Source organism: Garra rufa, chromosome 10 (assembly GCF_049309525.1).
Source record: "Garra rufa chromosome 10, GarRuf1.0, whole genome shotgun sequence".
In the NCBI taxonomy this organism is placed as follows: domain Eukaryota; kingdom Metazoa; phylum Chordata; class Actinopteri; order Cypriniformes; family Cyprinidae; genus Garra; species Garra rufa.
The window spans coordinates 44,729,198-44,745,386 of record NC_133370.1 but is presented as its reverse complement, the minus strand read 5'-3'; positions in this window follow the sequence as shown (position 1 = coordinate 44,745,386).

Genomic DNA, 16,189 nt, shown 5'->3' with positions numbered 1-16,189 from the left:
TTTTTGTTTCTTCTGTATGGAACAATACAGATGAAAGCCTTGTTTGCTTATGGCTCATTTGTTGTGGTATTGTTACCTCAGAAGACGACTCAAACATGCCACACACCTGTACACACACACACACACACAATGGGATGAAGTGGAACAGAGTTTGCCTGGGTGTGTGTTATGTAAGTGCGTCTGTTGCTCATTGTTTTCTCTGCCCTGCCTCTTCGGCTCATCTGACTGCTGCTTATGTTTGGCGCAGGTGAATTATGTGGCGCGTTTCTGTCAGATAAAATGTCCAGTTTCAGGTGTACCAGCGGCCTAGAGTCATGCACAATAGGTATGACAGTAATATCAGGTTCATATTTGTCACTATACTCTTTAGAAAACTTTTGAATGCTTTAATGTTTAGAACACATTCGGGTCCATTTTGACCCGGAAGAAATACATGATTTCTAAAAAAAAAAAAATATATATTTATTTTTTTGCTTTTGCCTAATAACTTTTTTTCTCACCTATTAACTTTGGCAGCATAAAATTTTTACCATTTTCATCTGAGAGAGTAATTTTGGAGTAATATATATGTTGTTTTGATGTATTATTAAAAATAAATATGTACATTTTTACGATTTTTAATGTTTTATATTCAATTCAATATAAGTCAATTCTGCTTACCAAGCCTGCGTTTATTGATCCAAAGTACAGCAAAATGGCACAATTTTAAATTATTTTTACTATTTAAATAGCTGTTTTCTATTTTAATATATTTTAAATCCTTCAGAAATCATTTGCTGCTCAAAATTATTTTTATTTTGAAAACAGCTGAATATAATATATTTATAATATATTTTTTTAGGTTCCTTTAATGAATAGAAAGTTAAATTGTCTAAAATAGAAATCTTTTGTAACATTATAATATATACTGACTCCAAGCTTTTGAATGGTATAGTGTATAATGTTACAAAAGCTTTTTGTTTTAGATAAATGCTGATCTTTGGATCTTTCTATTCATCAAAAAATCCTGAACAAAATGTACTCAACTGTTTTAAATATTGATAATAATTAAAAAAAATGTTTCTTGAATAGCAAATCAGGATGTTAGAATAATTTCTGAAGGGTCATGTGACACTTAAGACTGGAGTAATGATGCTGAATATTTAGCTTTGATCACAGGAATAAATTACATTTTAAAATATATTCAAAAAGAAAACAGATATTTTAAATAGTACAAATATTTCAAAATTTTACCGTTTTGCTTTATGGTGGATCAAATAAATCCAGGCTTGGTGAGCAGACGAAACTTCTTTAAAAAACATTACAAATCTTACTGTTCAAAAACTTCTTGAGTGGTAATGTAGGTTTCATACATTTGTACTGTTTTTGTTCAATCACGAGTTATAATTTAAAGAAATTTAATTAAATTTGATTAATTCCAAAGCATTTAATACCGGAAATTCTCTGATTATATGTTCTTATAAATTTCATACAATTATATATTCAAATAAAGTTCCTCCACGGTGGAATAAAAAAATATGTATGTTTTTTACAGCATAGTTTTTGTGGTAAGGTTTATGTGTATTTTGAAAAATCAAAAATTCGAATTTAAAATTTCCTGATTTTTCAATTAAGAAAAAAGGGAAAATGCAGCAATAACATGGTTAATCATGGCAAACCTTTGGATTTTTTCACATTCACTCATTAATGAGAAGTTGCTGATCAGATACAATATGGTAATAATTAAAAAAAAAGTTTGGTGGATGTAACTTAAAATTTTGAGTTGGTTGTTTTAAGAAAAAATTGTACAGTAGCTTTGTAATTTAGTCAAACCAAATATAATGAATTGTCACTTTGATGCTTAAAGCAGCCAGTGATTAGTGATTTCTAGGTAAAATGACGGAAACATGGAACTACATAAAAATATCAGGGACCTAATAGGAATTTGGTCACAGTTTGCCTTTAATACCAATAAAGATTCACAAATATGTGGAAAGTGATTTAAGACAGCATGAACACCTTTTGTCTTCATTCTGGTGTTGATGAAATTGACCCATTTAGCAGTGTATGTGGAGACAATTTCAATCTGGAATTTGGGATTGTTCTAAATGATTAGTGTCTGCACCCTGATGTTAATGGTCCTGTTAAATGACTTGATATTTCTTGGCCATTAAAAACCCCTCATTCGACCTAATGACTCCAGCAGGACTGCTGTCCATGTCATTAGGGATTTAACAGATGGCAACAGACTTTGTGGGATGAAAGCATCCTTTGACTTGTGTCACGACCGGCTTTGCCGTGCTGCTGTGTTTTATGGTTGCCGTCTGTCTGTCTTAGTCCTACAGGTGGAGCTGTAACCTGGCCGTGAAGGTTAATGGAGGACCTGTTAAAAGAGGCCTTCCGGGGTCTCGCTCGCTCTCTCTTGTTCGGGCCGTCGGTCCGTGCGGCTGGTTGCTGCCTCGCTCCTCATACTTACCTCCGCCAAAGACTATAGAATACCCAAGACATTTCACTCGTGTAGTTTTGAATGGGGAAAAATGCAACGCTCATTATGGCCGCGAAGCCCCGCCTTCTTAGTGAAAGAGCCAATCGTTGATTAGTAAAGTCAGCGCGTCACTGCAGCTGCCGTCAGAAGTCCCGGTTGCTATAGAAACAATCGGCGCTCTAGACGTGCGCTCAGTACTGCGCATGCGCACTGGCTCATCTAGCCGGAAAAATAAGCGTTTTTTCACCCTATTGGAGCACAAGGAACCATATTTATGAGGCAGTTCTTGTTGGATTTCTTTGAAGATTTAAAATATGAAATTTAATCGTAAGCTTGGTGAACAGTTTTGGAGAATTTGATGTTTCCCCATTCAGACAGATAGGAGCTGCACGTGTATGCCCGAGAGGCGTATCAAAGATGGCCGCCGAGTGACATGACTTAAAGTCCCCCTGAAATCAAAATTAAAGTTTTTTGGCTTTTAGTATGAATATATTAGTTTTAAGATTATCTATAAGCTAGTGTGTTTCAAAGCAGTGACAAAATTCGCTTTTACAAGATATGGGCATTCAAAACTTACACTCTCGTCACTTCCGCCAATATGAATCAAGGATTTTGATGATATCACCGCGCACTTCAGTTTCAGATCAAACGTTCTGTCCAATAAAATGCTCTCTAGAGTCCGTAGTGTCCCGCCCCCTACACAGAGACGCGGAGCAGATCATATGCGCTCATATGCGCGGTCGGACTCGGCATGTGTTAAACTACACAGCCTCAGCATGATTATTATCACTATTTCGTTTTAGCAAGAGTTTCATATTGAATCTGTGGGGTAATTTATTAGTCTGTGGCTGTCATAAGCTTACAAATGCGGCTTTACCGAGCTCAACGGCTCTGCCCCGAGCAGATATAAATGGAACGCTATTGGCTGTTCAAAATTAGTGGGCGGGGCTTAGCGATATGTTTTTGTTTCAGTTAAAAGAACGTCACCACATAGAAGAACGCTGCGTGTTTCAAGGCACTTCAGTGGACCTTTAAAGCAAAGAACTTAGGACTTTGCCTCCGCTCAACACACGTTTCATTCTACTGACGAACACTACACTTTTGGTTAACCATTACATTTACTGATACATCTTTTATTTTGTTAAATAAACACTCTTTGTTAAATGTAGCAATCGGTGTGGTCTCCCTTTAATGTTATGATCACTGTATGAGCCAAGTGGTCTTAAAGGAACCGTATGTAAGAAATTTATGTCAGTTAATCATAAAATGGCCCTGACATGTCACTAGACATTAAGAAATCATGTTCATTTCAAATACTTATATCACTGACAACAGTGGTCCGGCCAGGATATTGTCATTTAAAAGTGAGAGTTGCAGCCCTCAACTGATGTTATTGTTGTCATTTTGTGTTTTGGTCTGAGGCTCCACCCTCCAGCTATCTACCAATCACGAAGTCAGTAGAGTTTCGTGAGACGGGTTGCCAGCTCTGTTACAGCTGCAGATATACGAACGTGTCGGATAAAACATGTATAACGTTACGAAACCTAAAAGACCTCGTTATGAATCCGAAATACGTCGTGACAAAGTCCGAAATAAAACAAGGATTTGTATAGGAGATGCCTTTGAAAGATGGAGACGGCTGAAAACGGAGAAGAATTTCAAGATAGACGCCAACGTTGCTAATTTTCTCCTGGACAGGTAAGATTCATCTATGTTTGGCTAACTTTACTTCCGTACACAGTGGATTTTCCACTGTCGCCCGTGCTAAATGCGTTCATAAAAAGCTTTATATCGCACCACTAGCAGGGTATGAAAACAATCTATGTTCCGACTGAAATGTGGTATTACAGTACATATTTGCGAAATATTTGGCTAATCGCCATCTGTAAATTTTTGCGATACATAATTACTTCGCAAAACATCTCTTGTGAAGCATAAACATAAGGAATAGAAGAAAAACAAATTACTGTGTAGGACTCATCACTTGCCATTGGAAGCTCCTTGTAGCAGCCTACTCCTGCAGCTTAGCTGGCAACCTCGAGTCGGGGGGGAGAGGGAGGGGATACACAGTTCTACAGTATTTTGAAAGTGATTGCAGTACCAGTGGCCACAATCCTACATATGGTTCCTTTAACACTTGTCAAAAACAAAGTCATCGCAATGCATGAAATTAAGCCATTAATGAGTCCCATCATGATATGTAGCTTATTTCTTGCTCAGGGCTCGAGAGGACATTAATATCAGTACTTTGACTGAAAGTCCTGTCAAAATTAGTTGTTTACTGGTATTATTGTTCATACTTTAAATACATAAGAACATTTTCACATAGGTTTTTGTCTTTATGAATCCTGATTGGTTCCTCAATGTAAATGTGTAATTTGGGGTTAAACCTGATTGTGTTTTATAAATAAGGCCCCAGATTTTTTACTTTATTTTATTTATTTATTTATTGGATAAATAAAGCCCAACATTTTTAATACACAGGGACCAGAGTCAACTGGATTGAGGTCCATGGGACAGAAATAAATGTTGCATTATATCCAACTATATGAAATTAAAATGTGTTTTTTCTCATAACTATGTGATAGTTACATAATTTTACATAATTTTACAATAATTCTACATAATTTTCTTACAAGTTTGATCACAGCACATAATCATTGCAATTAGTGTTCATCATCTGTTCGATTACACAGTTACTGATTTTAACATTTATATCATATGTACATCGACTTGACATACAGTATTCACCACTAAATACTAAAATTACTAAATATATTGTAGTAGCCTAAACTTTTGTACAGCGCTTTGCAACGATTCGTATTGTGAAAAGCGCTATACAAATAAACTTGAATTGAATTGAATTGAATTGATACAAACTGGCAATTCTGACTTTTTTCTCACAATTGCAAGTTATAAAGTCAGAATTGCATAATATAAACTCACAATTCTAAGAAATAAAGTCAGAATTGAATGAAATAAATGCAACTGCAAGAAAAAAGTCAGAATTGTGAAATAAAAAGTTGAATTTGCAAGTTATAAAGTCAAAATTGAGATATAAACTCGCAATTCTGAGAAAAAAGTCAGAACTGTAAGATAAAAAGTCTCACAAAAAAGATGCAACTGCAAGTTATAAAGTCAGAATTGCATGATATAAACTTACAATTATCTCACAATTCTGACTTTTTTCTCATAATTACGTGATACTCGCAATTGTGACTTTTTAAACTCACAATTGCAAGTTATAAAGTCAGAACTGCATGATATAAACTCGCAATTCTGAGAAATAAAGTCAGAATTGTGAGATAAAAAGTCGCAATTGCATGATATAAACTCGCAATTGTGAGAAAAAGTCAGAATTGTGAGATAAAAAGTTGCATTTGCAAGTTATAAAGTCAAAATTGAGAGATATAAACTCGCAATTCTGAGAAATAAAGTCAGAATTGAATGATATAAATGCAATTGCAAGAAAAAAAGTCAGAATTGTGAAATAAGTTGCAATTGCGAGTTATAAAGTTAAAATTGCGAGATATGAACTCGCAATTCTGAGAAATAAAGTCAGAATCGTGAGATAAAAAGTCGCAATTGCATGATATAAACTCGCAATTGTGAGAAAAAGTCAGAATTGTGAGATAAAAAGTTGCAATTGTGAGTTATAAAGTCAAAATTGAGAGATATAAACTCGCAATTCTGAGAAATAAAGTCAGAATTCTAAGATAAAAAGTCTCACAAAAAAGTTGCAATTGCAAGTTATAAAGTCAGAATTGCATGATGTAAACTTACAGTTATCTCACAATTCAGAATTTTTTTTCATAATTACGTGATACAAATTCACAATTCTGTCAGCGCTGATAGCCTTGTGGACAGCGTGCCGACAAACACCGCCGTTGCGCTCCGGGCGTCCCGTGTTCGAATCCCGACTTGAGGACCTTTCCCGATCCCACCCCCATCTCTCTCCCACTTTGCTTCCTGTCAATTCTGATCTGTCCTATCAAAATAAAGGCAAAAACGCCAAAAATAAATCTTTAAAAAAAAAATTTAAATTCGCAATTCTGACCTTTTCTCAGAATTGTGAGATATAAACTCACAATTGCAAGTTATAAAGTCAGATTTGCATGATATAAACTCACAATTCTGAGAAATAAAGTCAGAATTGCATGATATAAATGCAATTGCAAGAAAAAGTCAGAATTGTTAAATAAATAAGTTGCAATTGCGAGTTATAAAGTCAGAATTGCATGATATAAACTCACAATTCTGAGAAATAAAGTTATTGCATGATATAAATGCAACTGCAAGAAAAAAAAGTCTGAATTGTGAAATAAGTTGCAATTGTGAGTTATAAAGTCAGAATTGCATGATATAAACTCACAATTGCGAGAAACAAAGTCAGAATTGCATGATATAAATGCAATTGCAAGAAAAAAAGTCAGAATTGTGAGCTAAAAAGTTGCATTTGTGAGCTATAAAGTCAAAATTGCGAGATATAAACTTGCAATTGCGAGAAATAAAGTCAGAATTGCATGATATAAACTAGTAATTGCGAGAAAAAAGTTGTAAAATAAGTCGCAATTGCAAGTTATAAAGTCAGAACTGCATGATATAAACTCACAATTGCGAGAAACAAAGTCGCAATTGCATGATATAAACACAATTACAAGAAAAAAGTCAGAATTGTGAGATAAAAAGTCGCAATTGCATGATATAAACACAATTACAAGAAAAAAAGTCAGAATTGTGAGCTAAAAAGTTGCATTTGTGAGCTATAAAGTCAAAATTGCAAGATATAAACTTGCAATTGCAAGAAATAAAGTCAGAATTGCATGATATAAACTAGTAATTGCGAGAAAAAAGTTGTGAAATAAGTCGCAATTGCAAGTTATAAAGTCAGAACTGCATGATCTAAACTCACAATTGCGAGAAACAAAGTCAGAATTGCATGATATAAACACAATTACAAGAAAAAAGTCAGAATTGTGAGATAAAAAGTCGCAATTGCATGATATAAACTCGCAATTCTTTAAACATAGTGTTTTTTTTGCTCCTTAGAAATAGACTTCATAACTCACAATTAGGTCTTTAAAAAACATTTGAGAAAAAAAAGTCAGAATTGCGAGATACAAACTGACAATTCTGATTTTATTTCTCGCAGTTGTGAGTTTATAAAAAGTCAGAATTGTGAGATAAAAAGTCGCAATTACCTTTTTCAATTTTTTTATTCAGTGGCGGAAACAGGGTTTCATACATGGCAGACCAAATTAAACCAAAAATGTTTGAACTCTTTTTGCCATGTGATTAAAGTCAGTGGGCATTGAAATAAGATTGGACCCCTTTAACAATGATTGAGACATTTTCAAGAGAATTATCATCACTTTCCAGAGGTGGGCCTACTTCGTGGTAAGCTCATACAGTTGATCCCCCATTCAGAATCTGCAAAATGGTAATTATTTTACCAAAATAAGGGGGATCATAAAAATTGCGTGTTTTTGTTTATTTAGTACTGACATGAATAAGATATTTCATATAAAATATGTTTACATACAGTCCACAAGAGAAAATAATAGTTGAATTGATAAAAATGACCCCGTTTCAAAAGTTTACATACACTTGATTCTTAATACTGTGTTGTTACCTGAATGAGCCACAGCTGTGTTTTTTGTTCAGTGAGTTTTTCATGAGTCACTTGTTTGTCCTGAACAGTTGTACTGTCTGCTGTTCTTCAGAAAATTCCTTCAGCTCCCACAAATTCTTTGGTTTTCCAGCATTTTTGTGTATTTGAACAATGATTTTGAGAGCCATCTTTTCACACTGAGGACAACTGAGGGACTCATATGCAACTATTACAGAAGGTTCAAACGCTCACTGATGCTTCAGAAGGAAAAAACATGCATTAAGAACAAAATGGAGATGTGAACATTTGTCTTATTTTGCCTAAATATCATATTGTTTCATTTAGTACTGCCCTTCAGAGGCTACAGAAGATAGTTACATGTTTCCCAAAAGACAAAATAAGTTAAACTTACCATGATATTCAAATTCAAAAAGTTTTTCTTTCTGGAGCATCAGTGAGTGTTTAAACCTTCTGTAATAGTTGCATGTGAGTCCCTCAGTTGTCCTCAGTGTGAAAAGATGGATCTCAAAATCATACAGTCATTCTTGGAAAGGGTTCAAATACACAGAAATGCCAAAAAAACCAAAGCATTTGTGGGACCTGAAGGATTTTTCTGAAGAACAGCAGGAAGTTTAACTTTTTAGGACTCATGAGCAACTATCACTAAACAAAAAAACACAGCTGTGGATCATTAAGAATCAAGTGTATGTATACTTTTGAATGGGGTCATTTTTATTAATTCAACTATTATTTTCTCTTGTGGACTATACGTAAACATCTTTTATGGGAAATATCTTATTCAGGTCAGCACTAAATAAACAATAACATGCTTTTTTTAATGATTTCCTTATTTTGGTCAATCAAATAACATTTTGCAGATTCTGAAAGGGGTGTGTAAACTTTTGACCTCAACTGTAACAACTACATACATGACTTTTGTGTGGGCAGTTTTCACAGACTGGCACATTTCGATGTTTTTGGAACAGATAAGTCTGTCTTTTTTAACTCTTTTTGTTCATTCAAAAGCCTATAATTGACAGATCACTTTAATAGCTGACACAGTACTAATTTCAAATCAACCTATTGTGATTCACCTTTGGCACTGCATTTGATAAAATGATTTATTTCAGCATCAAAGCGTCTCCTCCCGTAGGCTATACACGCCAGTTTGTTTTTAATGCAACTCTTTCTGAGCTGCAGAATTGCTGGAGGAGCTTCCTGTCGTAACTAGTCTCACAGATGCTCGATGTTCCCAGTTCAGAGCAAGTGCAAACCAGTGCCTACATGATCCAAAATCTAGAGAGTAAGCTAAAAATGAATTAAAACCAGGCAAAACCTGGTGAACTGCCTACTTAAAGGCATCATAGGCATATTTACGTCACAAAGACTGAGTTGCATACCATATATCTTTCACATCCTTCACCATATAGAGTTACTACAGTATCAGTCAGTGCTATTATCTGTGATGTGACCATGAGGAACTAGTTAAAGCTAAAATAAGCATTAAAGGTCAAGTCCTACTTTGTGTCCAGTCTCCACCCGAATTAAAGTACACCACCACTATTTGCAAAGTTGTTTTAAAGGATGTGAGTCACGGCATATTTTATGCTCAAGTCATGTTTAAGGCTGTGAGTTTCCTGTTGCAGTGGGGTGTAAGTGGTGCATTTCTGTAATGTGTCAGTTCTGGCCTCTAATTAAAAATAGACAATGAATTGTGCTCAACTGACTCTGTTGGAGGTTGGAGGATTTTCTGTCTAGACTGGATGCTTCGGGAAATGACAAAAGTAATTCATGTTGCCTCCTTGAATGTCTGATAGCTATGCAGAGGCAAGAGAACAGGACAAAACTCAACAAGCCGACTGTAAATATGTATTTTCCTTCAGTCTAAAATCCCTCCCTGTCCTTGTCTGTGCAAAATCATACTCAGTCTTGTAACTTCTGTTATGATCATGTAAAACCAGTAAACCTGTAATCTGAATATGCACAAAGATGCCAAAAAACAGTTTATTTTAAAAGTATAGTCCCCTACTAAATTATGATTTACATCTCATAGAACATAATTTACAGTGACAGTATAGGCAATCATTTCCCATAAGTATATAATTAGGCCTGTAAGCTTTTGTAGTCTTTATTACACTGTGATTAGTAATTGTTACCAACTATTATTAATAAATTAAACAAACATGCAATGTTTTAAATAGTTTTAGAATTAATAATAATTGTAATTTTCAATAATTATTTATATAATTATTCATAATGTAATTATTCATATTAATTTATACTGTATATACAGTGGTGTGAAAAAGTGTTTGCCCGCTTCCTTTTTTTGGAAACATGGTGGCTTCACTGGCTGTATATGAATATATAATTTACTTTATATTACTTTATATTATAATACTGTGAAGTTGCTTTGACACAACCTGTATTGTTAAAAGTGCTATATAAATAATGGTGACTTGACTTGAGTAAAAATATATGCACTGTACAGACTGACTTCATTATGGAAGCCCATTTCCGCCAGGTAAGAAAAAAATCCATGCCTTTAAAAGTCAAAATTATGACATACTTAAGTCATAACTACAAGATAAAAACTCGAAATTATGATTTACTAAGTAAAAATTATGACTTAATTAAGTCAAAAATACGAGATAAAGAGAAGATATTATGATTTAGAAAGTCAAAATTATGAGATCCAAAGTCGAAATTGATTTAATGACTTTATAAACACATTGGTATGATAGTGTTCTAATGATAAACGGGACATTCCAGAACAAATGAACTTGTCTTAAAACAGTTTGGAGGACCAAGTTTAGTACACACCTTATTAATATTGTCCAGTCATGACTTTCTATTCCACAGGATTATAAATATGAGGAACACAAAAGCCAAATTCCCTTAATCATCCATCACAAGAAGTAAAACCAAAGAATGTGCAGAACAAGTTTGTTGAGCTTCACAAAATAGAAAGTGGCTGTAAGAAAAGAGCTAAAGCATTGAAAATCCCCGTTCCCACCATCAGGGCAATAATTAAAAAGTTCCAATCAACTAAAGATGTTACAAATCTGCCTGGAAGAGGACGTGTGTCTATATCATCCGAATGCACAAGAAGGAGGAGAGTTTGAGTGGCCAAAGACTCTAAAAGGATCACAGTTGGAGAATTTCAGAGAATTGTTGAGTCTTGGGGTCAGAAAGCCTCAAATAAAATGATCAAACAGCCCCTACATCACAATGTTGTTCCAGAGGTATTCAAGAAAAAAATCCTCCTGGCTCATCCAAAAACAAACTCCAGCATATTCACTTGTCAGACATGATTGGAACTTCAAACAGGACTGGCTTCTATGGTCAGATGAAACTAAAAATTAGCTTTTTGGCAGCTAACCCTCCAGATGGTTTTGGTGCAGACAGGGATAAAAAAGTACCCCATGTCCACGGTTAAAAATACTGCTGGGTCTTTAATGTTGTGGGCCTATTTTTCTGCCAGAGGTTCTGGACATCTTGTTTAGATACATGGCTTCATGGATTCTATCAAATACCACCAGATAAAAAATCAACACCTGACCGCCTCTGTTGGGAATCTTATAATGAGCAGTGGTTGCATCTTCCAGCAGGACGATGATCCAAAACAAACATCAAAATCAACACAAAATTATGTCATTGAGCACAGAATAAAGCTTCTACCACGGCCGTCCCAGTTCCCTGACCTGAACCCTGTATAGAAACTGAAGAGAAGAAGCACCATCAAGAAGCTGGGAAGAGAGAGATTCTGGAGAATCGAGAGAGATTCTGTTTGAAGGAATGGTCTCTGATCTCTTGTCAGGGGTTCTCCAAACTCATTAGACATTGTTGGAGAAAACTCAGAGCTGTTATCTTGGGAAAAGGACGTTGCAATAATTGGGTGCCAATAACAGTGGCCAACGTGAACTAGAGAAAAACATTTATTTCATAATGAGATTTCACCCCTAGATTCTACTGTTTTACTTCAATGACAGGTTAGAATTTTGTGAATTTTTTGAATAAAAGATCAAAAGGATAAATTATGCAGATTTATTTTCAAATCCACCTTTGCTCATAATACCAGTGGCGCCAATATTAGTGGAGGGCACTGTATATCCCAAAATAAACGCAATGCGCTGAGCTGCACGGGTTTTCTATTGGAGGAAAGTGCTTTAATTCAGCGTGTTGCATTCTTTTTCATCCGCTTGGTTTTTAATAGTTGTTAATCTGAATACTTAGATGTGTTTGTGCATATTCTGTGATATATTCTGCTTATCTGGTATGATTTATTAATAAGGTGTGTACTGAACTTGGTCCATACTGTTTTAAGCCAAGTTAATTAATTCTGGAATGTCCCGTTTATCATTAGAACACTCCTGTGACCAATGTGTTTAAGTCATAATTTAGACTTTTTATCTCATAGTTTCGATTTAAGTAAGTCATAATTTTGTTTAAGTGTATCTTCCCTTTAAAGCTACAACCACCAAACTTGGGACAGACCTTCAGACTAGTCTGACTCGGGTTGCTATATCTTTTCTAATTGATCCGACTTATGGTTTTCATAAACCATAACTCGAAAACCACCAAAAATCCCATAGAATCTCATATACAATGAGATTTATGGTATATTTAAGCTGTCATTTGTTATAGCAAACTAAACAACACCCTACTGAAAAAAGTTAAACTATTAGCGTCCTAATCATGCTAGCAACATGCTAGTAACTTGTTAAAAATGCTAACAACATGTTAGTAATATGCTAATAATGTTATAATCATGCTAGTTACATACTAATAACTTGCTAATCATGCTAACTACATGCTAGTAGCATACTAATCTTAATTAGTAACATGCTAATCATGCTACCATTCTAGTAACATGTTAATCTTTTTATTAACATGTTAATCTTTTTATTAACATGCTAATCATGCTAGCAACATTCTAGTATCATGCTAATCTTTTTTCACTAACATGTTAATCTTTTTTAGTAATATGCTAATCATGCTAACAACATTCTAGTAACAACATAATTATACTAGAAACATGTTCGCAACTTGTTAATCATGCTAACAACATGCAAATAACATGGCAATTGTGCTAAAAACATGCTAGCAACATGATAGTAATTTGTTAATCATGGTAGCAACGTGTTAGTAACATGCTAACAAATGTTAGCAATATGCTAATAATGCTAGTAACTTGCTAATCATGCTAACTACATGCGAGTAACATTCTAAGCATGCTAATGGCATGTTAATCGTGCTAAAACCATGCTAGCAACATGTTAGTAACTTGCTAATCATGTTAGAATCATGCTAGTAACTTGTTAATCTTTCTAACGTGCTAACCATGCTAGAAACATGTTAACAGAATGCTAGTAATTTGTTAATTATGCTAGAAACATGCTAACAGCATTCTAGTAACTTGTTAATCGTGCTAGTAACTTGCTAATCATGCTAACTACATGCTAGTAACATTCTAATTATGCTAACACCATGCTAATGACAAGCTAATTGTGCTAGAAACATATAGCAACATGTTATGTAACTTGCTAATAATGCTATAATCATGCTGGAAACTTGTTTAACGTGCTAACAACAAACGCTAACCATGCTTGAAACACGCTAACAACATACTTGTTAATCATGCAAATCATGCTAGTATCATGCTAGTAACGTGTTAATCGTGCTAGAAACATGCTAACAACATGCTAGTAACTTGTTAATCATGCTAGTACATGCTAGTAACTTGTTATTCATGCTAATCATGTTAGTAACATGATAATAACATGCTAATCATGCTAGCAAAATGCTAGTAACTTGCTAACCATGCAAGAATCATACTAGCAACATGCTAATTCATGCTAAATCATGGTAGCAACATGCTGATTCATGTTAGAAATGTGTTTTCCCACTCTGTCCCAAACTTCAGTTTCAACAATTAAATTCAAACTTTAATACAAACTTTTTAATATATTTTAAATTGTCATTTATTTCATTATTTTTATTACAGCCATTATTATTACTCCAGAAATCATTCAAAATGCCAAATTGCTGCTTAAAAACATTATTATCATTGCTGATTTTTTTTTGATTTTTTTAAAATATTTTTGGAAAAATAAATAAATAAATACATACATACTTTTTTTTAGGATTCTTTGATGAGTAGAAAGTTTAAAAGAACAGCATTTATTTAAAATATTTTCCCCCATAACAATATAAAAGTCCATACTGATGCTTTTGATCTATTTAATGCATCCTTGCTGAAGTAAAGTATTAATTTCTTTTTTTTTTTTAAGTGAAGCATATCTTGCAGCTTTTTATTATTTGTGCTATTAAATTTTTAAGCAGTCAGACTTATGATTTTTGCCTGCCATACAATAAAATGGACACAAATGCATTAAAATGGGCCTCGTGTATCTACAGACCAGATTGTCATACAGACTTGGGCTCGTTTGACCTGGGCAGTATAAGGGCCGGGCCAAACAGCTGCATAGCAACACACTACAAACCACTCAGGATAACTTAGCAACCATATGGCCAATGGCAATGCCACATGGCAAGCAAGCCTCACTCAAACTGTAAAATCTAGTTTATATGGATCCCCATCTACGTGGCTTTCACAAAACCAAGAAAGAAAATAAAGGAGCACACAAAAGCAACATGAATCTGTTGTCCTGATTGTCCTGAAGTTTTAGTTTTGTTCTCATGATTTGCCAGATAAATAAAAGTGGGGCATTGATAGAGTGAGTGGACATTAACAATAGAAGATGGGCGGCGCCGTTGAGCCTTATTCATACACCTGACATATGACTCCAGCATTTAAATAGCAAGAGGGAGTTTCAGTGTGCTGGGAAAACAAAGCGTCCCACTCTCTGTTTGGCTGTTTAACCACAGTTTTTGTTGGGTTTGCTCACTATTTCCAAGCACAGCCCTCTCTGAGGTGAATGTGAAGTGATCTGCTGTGTGTGGCCTCTAAGGGAGCTTGAAGAAAGTGTTGTTAATAAAGTTGTGACCTTCCATAGTATGGTTAATATTATATCTGTGGGAGTCACATATGTTATAAAAAAGACATAATCTTGATTTCTTGCACTGTTTGCACTATATTGGAAGTAGACTCCATCTAAACAAAGATGGACAGTGTTCCTGTTATAACTGGCAGGAATATTTCCAAGTTGGTCACAAGGAAGACATGCAGCTGACTGACATTCTTCCTGGGATGGCTGCTTCCCGAGAGAGTCTGCTGCGGCTCGAGCTCCATTTCAGATCCGACTGCAGAGAGGGAGGAATTCCCTGAGCTGGGAAGTATTGTGAAAGTCCCTGGTCAGGACGACCTCGGAACAAAGGCCACCCAATCCCTGAAACAGGTGGCCCCTTCGGCTAGCCGTGAATGAAAGGAACATTTGTGCGCGCCTCTAGAAACTGAACACTTTTCACAGGGCTCTCTTTTCAAGTTATCGCCAGCTCGCTCTCTTTCTCTCTCTTTGTGTTTCTGAATATGTACAATGACTTATTTCCAACTAACTGAACCGATCATTTTTTTCTTCAAATGAAATCTGTCTGCCCAAGGTGGATGAGCTCCATCTATCCTTCATGTCCCACAAATTCTTTGGTTTTTCAGCATTTTTGTGTATTTGAACCCTTTCCAACAATGACTGTATGATTTTGAGATTGATCTTTTCACACTGAGGATATCTGAGGGACTCTATATGCAACTATTACAGAAGGTTCAATTGCTCACTGAAGCTTCAAAAGGAAAAACTGTGCATTAAAATCCAGGGGGTGAAAACTTTTGCACAGAATGAAGATTTAAATTTTTTCTTATTTTGCCCAATTATTATTATTTTTTTTTTCATTTAGTACTGCAGTTCAGAAGCTACAGAAGATACTTACGTGTTTCCCAGAAGACAAAATAAGTTAAATTTACCCTGATCTTCAAATTCAAAAAGTTTTCACCCCCAGCTCTTTAATGCATTGTGTTTCCTTCTGAAGCATCAGTGAGTGTTTGAACCTTCTGTAATAGTTGCATATGAGTCCCTCAGTTGTCCTCAGTGTGGAAATATGGATCTTACATATACAAAATGGCTGAAAAACCAAAACATCTGTGGGATCTGAAGGATTTT